Raw genomic sequence first — 13687 nt, forward strand, 5'->3', positions numbered from 1 at the left:
TCAATTATGGGTAAGGGATTTGAAGGGGGTGAGGTTGAAAAAATACATCTTACTTGATTAAAACTAATTTTTAAAAATTAATTAAAACTTTTAAACTTTAAAATTTTAATTTAAAAATTAATTTTAAAAAATCTAAATTTTAAGATTAAAAAAAGAAAACTAAAGACCATCCTCCTGCCATATGACCCCTACACATCTTTCTTATCCCTGGAAAATACCTAGTTCTGTTTTCTTCTTAAAGTCCAAATGGTTGTCCTGTCTCTCTTCCCCCTCCCCCTTCCCGTTCTAAAATTGCTATTATACTTATCAAGTCTCTTTCTCCCTCCCTCCCCCCCCCCCTCTCATCTCTCTCCACCCTCCCTTCTCTATCTTTCTCTTCCTCCCTATCAAAATGAGAAGCAAGGAACAGAACTAGGGGTAGGGAAGGGATATCACATCACTAGCTTAGAGGGTGATAGAGAAACCTCAGCGCAGCAAAGGGAGAGGAGGGGCAGTTACAAACGTATATGCCAATCAGACTAGCAAAGCCCATGGCTGGCACCAGGGGGACCATGATTTCAACCCCAGGTCTTCCACTTAGTTGCTGTGTGACTTAGCCTGGCTGGGCTCACATGTTCTCATGTAAAATGAATTGGATTCTCTGGCCTCAGGAGCCCTTTGCCTTTTTACAGCCATAACCATATGCCCCAGGGAAAGGAGCAAGAAAGATACAAATTAGTATTTAAAGAAAGATTCAGGGAAGTCTGGGCAAAGAGCATATTTTGCAGCCAGATACTGTGTACCGCCTGGTAGCTTCTGTTTAGTTTCCCTAATTACAGGCTAAGCGCAGCTGTTTCTACATGATAAAGGAATCTATCATAGATTCTAGTTCTGGATCCACTAGGCCAGATCCCCACTGACTCCAGCCTAGTTCCTGTTGACTTCACTGCAGCACCTCTTGAATGCACCCCCTTCTCTCCTCCGATATTGCCACCAGTTTAGTATGGATCCTCTTCCCCTCACATCCGGCCTACTGCAATTCCTGAATGCCTCAGACCTCCCCATGCTCCAGCTACCAGTGATCTTCCTAAAGTGCACGTCTGTCCACACCAGTCCTCTTCTCAATCAACTCCAGGGGCTCCCTATTGTCTCTATGACTAAATAAAATCCTGTTTGGTTCCAAAGCCCTTCACAACTCAGCTCAGGTGTCTTACACCTAACACCACCATGTGCTCTGACCAGGGAAACTGGCCTCCTGTCCCACAAAAAGATGCTCCCATCTCAACTCCAGGCATTTTCTCTGGCTGTCCCCTGTGCCAAGATTGGTCTGCCATCTCAGTCCTGTCTCCTGGCTTCCATCAACTCCCAGATAAAGCCTCATCTCCTATAGGAAGCCTTCCCTAGGCCCTCTTAACTCTAGTGTCTTCCCTTTGTTCATTATTCCCTATTTATTTTGCATATAGTTTGTTTTTGTACATGTTTGTGAGCTACTTGAGGACAGGAACTGTCTTTTTTCTCTTTTATCATCCCTAGTGCTCAACATGGTGCCTGGGAGGTGGAAGGTACTTGATGTTTATTGGCTGAATGACTAAAATGTTATACAGACATAGATACATACATCTGTTGAAATACATATATTCCTCATTTGCTTCTGTCTCTGATTGGAAGACTGAAGGGCAAAGCAAAAAACTCCCCCCACCATAACCTCCCTATTATAGAGGGCTCAAAATGGCAACCACCTATTCATTTACCACCCCCTTGTTCACCCCATCATGTCCCCATGCCAAGTTCTTTCGGGCATTCCCATCCTCTTTTCAGCTTCCCTTTATGTATTAACTTCCTCCATTGGAATTATAAGATCCTTTAGGGGAAGGAAATGTATTTCTTTTTTATATTTGTATACATAGCACTTAGCATAGTGTCTTGCACATAGGAGATACGTAATAAATTGTATGTGTGTGTATATATGTATGTGTATATATAGTAATATTTAATACAAATATGTGTGTATGCATATATTACATTTTTTTATTATGGTTTTTAATCATAGAATTTCATTTAGGAGGGATATATTCCAGAGGTTCCCAGCAGATGGTTGGCTGGAACAACCTGGTCCAACATGGAGCCACTGCCTTCTGGCCATCCTTCTTTTCTGGGCTTCTATGGCCCAGCCTAATGTATCCTCAAGTAGTAGGAGAAGGATGATCAATCACGTCTGTGAGCTGGAAAGAAGGGGTACTTATGATCAGAAGCCAATGACACTTACTTCACCTGCAATCCCAAAGCAGGTCTGACAGCAGGAAATGTTTGGAAGTCGGTGTAGTTAAATCCTGGGAGCTATCAACCCACATCCTTTCATGCAGGTTGGTAACAGTTTTTTGGCAGTAGGAATTTTCCTGTATTTCATGCATTCCTTGAGAGTTCTTCCCCACAGTAATTCTACAACACACCCAAAAAGAGAGGGGTCCATGATGTATTTAAATGATTCAAGGGGTCACTAGTTAGTGGCAGAACTATACCCAGAGACCCATTTGTGCATTTCTAGTCCAGAATACTTAAATAAACCACTTTGCCAGAAAGTTATATGGGAAATACTGAGATAATTTAGACAACCACCTACATGCTTACATATTTCCGACTTACAAATCTGGGTGTGTTTTATAAAGAAGAAAGTAAATTAAATGGAAATACAGAAAAATTTTAAAATGTATCAGTATCTTTTGCTTTTATATGACCATCATTTCCAGACATGTCCCTCCCTTGCCCCATTCCTACTCACTGACCCATTCCTTGTAACAAAATATTAAAAATATTGTTCAACAAAATACAACCAAATCTCATACTATAAACAATTTCCCGTATCCATAGTCTTTTACTTTTAGGGAAAAGGGGAAGAAAGGTACATTTTCTCATCATTTCTATGCCCTGATTATGATTAAATAGCATTTTTTATTTCATTTTGGTTTTGGTATTTTCAATTTTCATAATTGTCTCAGGGGAGTTGGTCCTAATCCCCAGCCCTGTATCTGATCCTGGAACGCAAGGGGCCAACCAGCAACAAGGTGATTGAATTAACTGAAAAAATGTGGCCACAGTTGATGATTTCCTTTATGAAATACAAACAAGTTCCTTGACTGAATTAAAAACGAGGCCTGCTAGTGCAGCTGAACACTGATTTGAATCTGTCCCAAGTGGCCTAAAAAGAGAGCTGAACATTCATTTTGAAGAAGATCATGCAGGAGCTGAGCTCCTCATGGAGTTAAAGAAGGTAAAGTCCTAAGAAGCCACAAGGAACTGGAAAAGCAGAAGTACAAGCTGAGGTGAAGAACAAGTGTCGAGACTCTGAGAGCAAAGCTGTGTGGGCTAATCCTGCCATATTGAAACAGATGCTCCAGAAACCGCCCCCTCCCCAGCCTCCTATGCACTCTCCCCGCCAAGTCGACCATTCTGTATTCCATTTTCCCTTTGGACTTCCTCGTGGGCAGCTGAATCTTTTTCTTCCAGGCACAAGAAAAATGTGTCTCTTAAAATTGTGCCTTTGTTTTACCCTGTTTACTTTGATTAAGACGCACATCTGCAATCCCTATTACTGGTGGCTGAGGCTGATGGAAGCTCGGTTCTGAGCTGCAGGATGGGTATGATTGGGTATCTCCACTCAGGGCAGCACCAAAATAGAGAGCCCCTGGGAACAGAAGCCTTCCACTGTGCCAAATGAAGTAACAAAAAAGGTAGCAGGTTAAAGCTCCTGTGCTCATAGATAATAGGATCTGGCCTATGAATGACCACCGCATTTCCAGCCTTGGTGAGAATTTTAAAAAAAAAAATTCATTTTGTGTTTATAAACATTGTTAACCACAGGCATTTGATTCCCTGGAGATGCAAAGAGAGAATTAAGGGAGATCGTCCAAGGGGAAAGAGAATTTAAAAAGCTGTTTTGTCAGAACAATGTCAATAACTGGGGGCTCTGAGCTAGAAAATGGAGAATTATAGATTCTATTGCTACAGCTTTTTAGAGCAGAGAGGGATTTTTTTTTTTTTTACACTAAGAAACCCATCTAGGCATATTTGTGGAGGTGAATAAAAGATTCAGCTAAACATCTCTGTTTGCCACAGCATCTAACCACTACCACAAAGCTACGTATATCATTTTTCTTTTTTCTACTTCACCCTGCAGAAGTTCATGTGGAAGAAGCCCTCCACCCCCATCACTATTGCCTCCTTCTATTGCCAACTCCTGCCTTCTCATCTGTTACCTCCCAACATCAATATCTTTCCTAGAAGCCACCTGTGACAAAGATGAACATCAGAGAGAAGTTCATTATTTGAAGATTGCTTTCCTTCCTTCCAATTAGGGGGTGCAGGGTTATAAAGAGAAGGAATGAGGGCTCCAGGCATGGAATATTATACATAGATGTCAGTGTCAGTTGGTTTTGGCGAAATATTTTTTTCTTTTTCTTTTTCAATCTTTGTTACTAGAAAAGACTCACTAAGTGGGAAAGAAAAAGGAATAATAGATTCAGAAATGAACTGATATAAGGAAAAAAAATTAAGAAAACTGATTTGAAGATTAAAAAAGCCACCATAACCTGTGCTGTCCTCAACTTTCTGTGGGATAGTCCACATCAGGCATTCACTCACATAAAACAAGTATTAATCAAAATTAATTTTTTTGAAAATAGGATATTTTTTAAAAACCCTCGTTTGTGATATTAACCTAGTGAATGAAGAGTATAAGAAACAAAATACCTTCCCCAAAGCTCCACTGACTTTGCCTTAAAGCAAACAGGATTTTTTTACATTCTTGCAAGAATGGGTTGCCTAGGTTAATAGACATACCTTTGAAACTCCAAAGGCATTTCCTATCCTGAAGCACAAGTCCTTTCCCTGATTCCCTATTAATTTCATGTTACAGAAGTTACATGACATGAATCTCCAACCCTCATTACATAACCAATCCCTGCCTTCAAGGGGCTTCCATTCTAGAAGGGGGAAGGCAAGAGAGGAGGTCTAGGACCAAAAAACAAAAGATTCTTTTCAATTTAATTTGAATTTCATTAAATTCATTGAATTTGATTTTCATAACTGTGAAAACTAAGTGCCCATTCATTTCTCACAATTTCCCCCCTTTTTTTTCTTTTTTAATAATTTGATTTCCACATCATTTTCTAACCCCTCAAATTTGGCTATTTTTTAAAAGCATTCTCACTTCATAAAAGTTTATTAATCCCTGCACAGATCTCCTTACACAGAATGGATAATTAATTCCTGAATTGTGTGCTAATTCTTCTGACAGATCTGTACTAGAAATGAAACTACCTTCAATTATTTCCTCCTTTTTCCAACAGTCTTTCTAGAGTAATTCTATTTCCCTATGCCATTCTGCTAGTGGTACCTAACTACTCTGTTATTTCCTTCCCCGTTTCTTTGGTGTAACTTATCCAATAATATTTACTCACCAGAATAGGAATGCTCCAAATCCAGAATTAGACTTCTAGTCTTGAATTCATCAGTTAATATCCTTGACTTAATTCTTTCTGATTTAGTCTTACTTTCTTCACTGAATGCCCTTGTACCAAACCAAATGTTATTCCAAACTGGACAGTCAGTACCATAAAATCCTGTTCTCTATCAGGACACAAATACTTAGTGTAACTGTCTATTGTAATCATCTATAGCTAGTCAAGCCTCTATGATTTGACAAGCATCAAATGAATTGTTTGTGGGGTAATATTAACCCTTATTGTAACTGTCTATTGTAATTGTCTATTGTTAGTCAAGCCTCTATAATTTGACAAGTATCAAACTGAAATTTTTGTGGGGTATCTTTCTCAGTAATATTAACCCAAATCTTAACTCAGTGACCCCAAATACTGTTGTAGAAAGGGAGGTTTTATAACCTCATCTATTCACAGGATTGATGGGATTCTTATAGAGAACCTACTCTAACAGGGTAGTTTAGGGTCCATTCACCAACCAGTTCTAGTTCCTTCCCAAATAAATGGGACCCAATGTCCTTTGCAGTATGGGGCAATGACCTCATCTTCTGAAACTACTTCCTGCTGAAAATATATGTGGATCATCCTACAGGGTCCCATTTGAAGGGCTGGAGCTAACTGAAGTTCCAGTGGGTTGAGTCAGTTCATTAAAGCTAATCAATATAGCTGTCTGGTGCTGGTCATTTGAAAGTGAATTGCTAAAACAAACCTAAGAAAACTAGGGAGAGAAAGCCAGTACAAAGAGCAGAATCTTCATTCTTGGAAGGTGTGCTTATATCTGAAGATTCTGTGGGCATTATTTCTTTTAATAGGGACTACATCATAAACCAAAAGCAATTTTGAGAAAGGGGGAATCCCATCAGAATAACAGAGGCATTCACAAAATTCTTCCTTCACAGATCTTTTCATATAAATTATTCAAAAGAAAACATGTTTGTGCCATAGGACACACTATACAAACCAATGTTATTCCCACATTAGTAACAAACAAATAAAATTGACTTTCCCATTGATGTAACAATAGTCTATAACTTACATCCCTTTAAGAAAGCTTAAATACACTAAACTGTCCTAAAGATATTTTAGCTTTTAGTTTCAATAATCAATAAAACAAAAGGTCCCATAGACAGTATATCAATTTAGGGACTTAATTTCATACAAGTATATATCTAGTAACAGGCAGATGACTAGGCCAAATATTCACTTAACTAATTTTTTAGGGTATGACTACATATTTTCAGATTTTAAACAGCAAAATCTTACATACTTGTGCTGTGCTCATGGCTTCTACTGATTACTTGCTCTGAATGTAGAAATTTGTTTTAAGAGAGAAAAAGCAGGGGCTTGATTATAACTGCATTAAAAACAGGCCCTTCAGGCCTCAGGCAACATAAATCACAGCTAACAACCAATCACATAGTAACAATCCCACCTTATAACCAACTCCACTCTCAAATTGTGAGCTATTAACAATAATTCATCAGATAATCATTCCCAAATTCAAAACTCCAAATAATAACAGTTATAATTCCAAGAGATTTCATCTCAGCAGCAAGTTTTACTAATCAGGTTTTACATCCTAAACTATCTATCCCATGTGTCTGCACAGCACACCAAAATTAGATGCAGAACTGTCAGGTTGAAATCCTGCTTTAGGTACTTAGGGGAAAAAAAGCTATCCTTGCAGTAGAATGTTTGATACAGCACCACAAATGACTTTGCCTTAAAACCCCAGATTGAAAAATAAAAAATAAATATTCATTTATTAAAACTGTGTAAACAAATAAGCTATTCCTCCAAACAATAGAAGTAATTGATGTTAAAGGAATTTCATTTAACCACCTGGGGGATGGGGCAAGGAAGGGGGATTTGAGTGAGTGTGTTTATTTTCTCATTTCTAAGGAGCAGCCACACCCACTGTGGAAGGGGTAGACTAATCCCTTACCTGAGCCAACAGATCATGCAAATACTTCAATATTAATGCACACATATTTCTAAAATCTTATTCCCAAATGCATGAATTGAAAGTAATTCTATCATGTATAGTTTAAATTTAAACACACAGAAATTTAGGTAATATTTTTGGGAGGAAATTCCTCTTCTCCCTCAAAAACTCCACTCTTTTTAGACACCCTGAAATCTTTAAAATGGCAGTGAACTATTTAAGACCTGAAATAGAGACATAGGCCACTGTGAGCAAAATTGCAATGGTTCCTATCCCCCCCCCCAAAAAAAAATTTTGTACTTTTCCCTAAACCTTGTATAGGGTTAGATCACTGATATTGACTCAGCTCTAGATTTCCTGACATCCCCTCTCCTCCAGGACTATATGAGAGGGAAGTTCCAGGGGTTCCCACTCCTTGGCACCATTAAATCCCCCATTTTACCAATCTTTCTGATACCTCAAATTGTGTAAGATGACCCCAGCCCAAAAACAATACTAAATGGTCCCTCTTCTTATCTTTGGTCTGTGTACAGAGTTGCCTGGCTGCTTAGAACCTACTCTAGCTCCCTCCTGATTCCTGGATTCATCAGTGACCTTACTTATCAATGTTGTCCTGAGATCCTGAACAGTCTGAGTGGGGGACACCAGAGCTGAGCCACAAGGCCGCTGAAATCATTGGGAGGCATCAACTCATGCTTCAGCAGGGGTCACCACTAACTCATAATGTCTGGATCCTAGACGAGCCCCCATTTGTAAGAAACAAAATATCCTCCCTACAACTCCACTGACTCCCCGATGAATTTAGAAAATATTTTATTTTATATTCTTGCAAGAATGGATGTCTAGGTGAGTAGTCACACCTTTGAAACTCCAAAGGCAGCATGTTATTTCCTATCCTGAAGCACAAATTCCTCTCCAGATTCTCCATTAATTGGATGTTACAGAAGTTACATGACATGAATCTCTACTCATTACATGGCTATCCCTTCACCCAAAGAGCTTACATTCTAGTATGAGAAAGGTAACAGAGGAAGGCCACAGCAAAGAACAAAAGATTTTTTTCAACTCAGGCCAACACCCCCGATTACAAAAGTCAGTTCCTACCCCCAAGAAGCTTACATTCTTTTGGGGAAAGACAACCTCCATCCTTGGCCACCTTCTGATGTCTCTGAGAGTTTCAGTTTCTAATTTAAATTTCATTTCTCCAATTTAATTTTCATAAATATGGAAACCAAATGCCCATCCATTTCTCATAAATGAGTTTTTAACTTTAAAACCACTGGAAGAAATGGACTTTGCAATTAGGAAAAGTTGCTTTCTCTTGGCTAACCCTGCTGACTGAGCTCAGTTGTTTTTATGCTCTCTCAAAGGTTGACTCCTCCTCTGAGAGAGTGGGATTGTGGGTTTCTGACTTGTGAATCTCATACTGAATACTGACTTGTGAATCTCCCAAAAGTGTGAACTCCAATGAGTACTTAAATACATTAGTGAGCTAGAGGACCCATGCTAAATTAAGCAACTGACATCACTTTGTAAGGATTCTAACATACACATCATCTGGGATTTGGACAATAAGCACAGGCTTAGTAGGTGCTTCATATTTATTAGCCTAAATGGAATCTTTATCTTCTTAATTTCTTCAGCATGAACCACCAGGCTCATCTCTTTCAAATGACTATTGCATTTCATCAAGGAGCCTTTATGGGATTTGCGGATTTGATTTAGTTACTATAAATGTCAGGTAACAGTATGTGGGATAGGTGCTAGACCCCCCTTTCCCAAATTAGCTAATCAGAGACCTCTTCAGGTATTAAAAAAAAAAAAAAAAAAAAAAGCATTTATTTAATCCCTGCAGGGAGAGGCCCAGACACACACCTGGAAGTCATCCCAGCTCCCACCATATGTCCCTGAACTTGACCAGCTGGAATTAGATTACCTGGTTAAACAGGAAAAGACCCAAGCTTTTTCATTCAGACTAAAAGAATGTAACCATTCTTGACCAGTTGTCTGCTTCCCACAGGTCATGTCACTTCCTGTGACTTCCTGTGACTTCCTGTGGCTTAGGGTCCAACCTTTTAGAGATCATTTGACTTCCCAGGGTCCTTCTTGGACCCAGAGTCCAAGGCCTGATATCCCAGCTCTGGGAATAGGGATCATGTGACCTTATGCCTAGTCTCAAACTAAGAAAACTTCATCCAATCAGTCCCATTCATTAGCATTTAGAAGACTGTATCATCATCAGAATGGAATATCTCTTCTATATGCAATCTTCCCATTCTCTAAAGATTCTATGATAATGGCAACTGCTATGGATAAAGCACCTCTCTTCTGTCAAAACAGGTTATTTAGCAGATCACTCACTGAATGTCTTGGCATTTTGTGTGCTTTTAACATGTCTTCAACATTGAATCAATACTTATAATCCATAGTCTTTTTGTATGTACAGAAATTAAAAGACATCCTATATAATAAGAGATTCATATCATGTTGCCAACTTTGTATGCTTATTATTGTCGTTTGTTTTAATAAAACTATTCTATTTTTTACACAATGCTCAGTCCCTCAGAATCATAGAACAGTGGATGGAGTCCTGGTCAGGGTTTGAATCTTTCCTCTGACAATCTGCGATTCCTGTTTCCTCATCGTTAAAATGAAGTTCACGGCATCTACCTTGCTGGATTGTAAGGCTCGAATGAATGTGTGTATAAAGCACTTTGTAAAGTTGAAGAACATCCTATAAATGCTACTGATGATTTCTGTAATGGAAGTCAACACAGACCAAGAAATCAATGAGTCGCCATTATGAGAAATGGATGGGCATTTATTTGGTTTCCAGTTATGAAAATTAAATTGGAGAAATGAAACTTAAACTAGAAAATTGAAACTCCCAAGGACATCAAAGAATAATCAAGAGTGCAAGTTACCTTCCACTGAAAGAATGTAAGAATGTAAGCTTCTTGGGGGCAGGGATTGACTTTTATAATCAGGGGTGGCGGCCTGAGGTTTAAAAAGAATCTGTTCTTTGCCCCTAGCAAAAGTTATCATCTTCTCCCTTCTAGAAAATAAGCTCCTTGGGAGCAGGGACTAGCTATGTAATAAGGGATAAAGATTCATATCCTGTAACTTCTGTAACATCCAATTAATGGGGAATCAGGAGACGAACTTGTGCATCAGGACAGGAAATAAAATACTGCCTTTTGAGTTTCAAAGGTGTGTCTACTCACCTAGGCAACCCATTCTTATAAGAATATAAATCTTTCCTGCATTCATCTGTGAGTTAATGGGGTTCTTGGTTAAATATTTTGTTTCTTACACCATGGTATGGAATGAGGAAGCAGCATTTGGTGCACTGAATAAAATCAGGGTTAAATTATTGCAGTGACATTGTCAGTGGACTTTTTAGCTATCAAGTTAGCATCACAAGACACTTCTGGGTCTCAGATTTCTATTATATATAGGGTGCCTCCCCCACCCACTTCTTATTGGAGGCTGGTCATAGGTCAACATGTCATAGCAGGGATTAATTTATATTCAGGCAGAGATTGGCTCAGCTTATCCCTGTGTTCTGAGGTCCTATAAACTTTACCAAAAAAAGGATAGCTCTTGAGAAAATTGGTTCCTAAAGAAGAATTAGTTTCCAGTTGTGGTTGCCACCAGCTAGATATATGATTCTGTGTAAGTCACTTAGTCATAATCTTGAGCCTTGGGACACTTTTAAATAGGAGATGATAATATTCTGGGGCATCTATCTCACAGAAAGACTGCAAGGAGTGTTCGGTCAATTGATTTGAATGTATACTCCATAAGGATAGAGATTGTTTCATTTTTGTCCTGGTATCCCCAGTAGCTGACATATAAAACATGCTTAATAAATGCTTATTAATTGACTGTAAAACACTATAAAAGCATTGTCTTATTAAGATAATATAAGACAGAGGAAAAGAAAATCTGAAATTAGAAAACCTGAGTTCCAAACCCAACATGACCACTTAGCACCCATGCTTCATTATTTGTACTGATTTGAAGTATTTCAAATAATGAAATACTTCATTATTTGCTGATATAGCAAATGGTGTGATTCCAGGTGATGGGCTTTAGGAGAAAACAAATGTTGGAGTTCGGTTAGGTAAAAAATTCACATTGGCCATTTTCTTTGGCAAAGAGTAGATTTATTTAAGAGAGGAGGTTACAGACAAAATGAAGAGATACAACAGACCATCAAGAATGGTAAATATGAAATAGAGTGGGAGAGTACATAGTTTTAATAATTAATGATGGAAAGAAAAGTTCCCTAATAGAACTTACAATTAGCCAAGAGAAAGGAAAGACCCCACAAGGTTAGAGTGTGTGTCCTTAGCTGGTAAGCTAAATCCTAAAAGAGATTTAGCACCTAAAAGAGTTAGTTAGCTATAAAGAGAAGTGGGAATCTGAGAGGAGAGACACCATAAGGCTAGTTGGGTTAGGAGAGACACCCCATGACAAAGGGAAGAGGGACAAGGGGAAAGACACCAAGAGACAGTGTCGTGGCAGACTGACCCAAAAGGAGGTTCAGCAAAGATGGCATTGGCAATAAGTAGATTTATGGGGAAGATTTAAGCTCAGGGACATGACTGGGATTTCATGGCATCAAAGTGAGGCTGCCATGACCCCCACTAAGGGTGGGCTTCAGAGGCTTAACATAACTTGGATTTTTTGGCTGGACACAGCAAGGTGGGACCAACTGATCTCTATCAGAGCCTTTTTCCTGCCTGCCCGAGGGAACAATTTCATCACTGCTCCAGTTTCTCTCCGTACCTAACTATCCAGGACCTCAAAGAACCATTAGTAAAACTGAAGGGATGGAAATCCAGGGTGTTTCTCTGATCAGATCAAATTCTTCTCCCTTTAGTTTGAATTCATTCTTCAAAAATCACAAAGTGACCACTAGAGGGAGCACACGTGCAATTATTCTTAAACCCATCTGAAAGACAAATAAGTAGTTATTTCCTGTGGATAGATACAAAATTATTAGCTACATCAAGTTTTATTAAACAGTGCTTAGTAGCACCAGGGGACATCATAGCAGCACTGGACCACCCCTCTTGTGCTTGCATAAATGAGCCGGGAATGAGATAAACAGAAACATGGCCCTCCATCCCCAAAGTGGAAGCTTTTTACAAAGGCCTGACCAGTTCAAGAATGGAGAAAGGTCAAGGGGAAAAAAAAGCTAAAGTTTGGCTGGATTCTCAATCAACATAACCTTGGAATTAGGTCTTATGAATCAACTTTCACTTGTTAACATGAAGAACAGTGACTGTGGAGGGTAAGAAACTTTATCCTCCTTTCACAAAGTCCAGGCAAAGGAAAGCTTAATCTAATCAAAGTCTTTGTACCATAACCTTTTGCCAAGTTGCAATTTAACAGGCCTAACCCAGCAAAACAGTTTCCTTTACATTCTTTCCTCATCTTTCCTGTCCCCTTTATCTAAAGGGTGAGATTCCTGGCCTAGTAGTGGAACTGATATTCACCTTTGGGTCTTCATGATTTCCAGCAGATGAAACAGAGAGACAGACAGAGAAAGAGATAGGCGAGAGAAAGACAGGAGAGAGAGAGAGAGAGAAACAGAAAGAGAGAGACAGACAAGAGAGAGAGAACCACCTGTTTTGCTGGAACATAATCACTTTATAAACACAGAGGTCACATTCTTTGGAAGAAATGGGAGGAGAGGGAAACACTGGCCTTTGGGGATTTGTAATCTTAACCTTGGGTATCTCACTAAGAGTGGCCTGACTGCTGTGTTAAGAATAGTGATTACTGGAACATTACTGAGTTGCTGTGGCCTGGACAGTTTAAAATACAGGATTTCCTTTGAGCAAAATATGGAAAGTACATGCATGTGCATGTATATACTATGCTATTCTTGCCTCTCTCCTATCCAAAATAAACTCTTTGCTAAGTTTTTCCTCAATTGCTCTCATTTTAAAAACTGAAAATTGACTTAGATTTGAAAAACAAACCAATAATAAATGGGTCTATCTGGTACAATCTCTGCAACTAACATTCTTCTGACTTTGGGGCCTCTACATCCAAATGGCCTCTTAATTTCTCACAGATGGATTTTTTTGATGGGGACAAGCAATGGCTTTTAACAAACAGCATGCAAAGCAGTGTAATCCCTAAGCACAGGCTCATAAAATCATTGATTTCAAGCTAGAGAGGACCTCAAAGGACGTCATATCCAATTCCCTCATTTTATGGCTGATGAATCCGAGTCCCAAAATAACTTACC

This window comes from Sarcophilus harrisii, chromosome 1 (assembly GCF_902635505.1).
Source record: "Sarcophilus harrisii chromosome 1, mSarHar1.11, whole genome shotgun sequence".
NCBI lineage: Eukaryota > Metazoa > Chordata > Mammalia > Dasyuromorphia > Dasyuridae > Sarcophilus > Sarcophilus harrisii.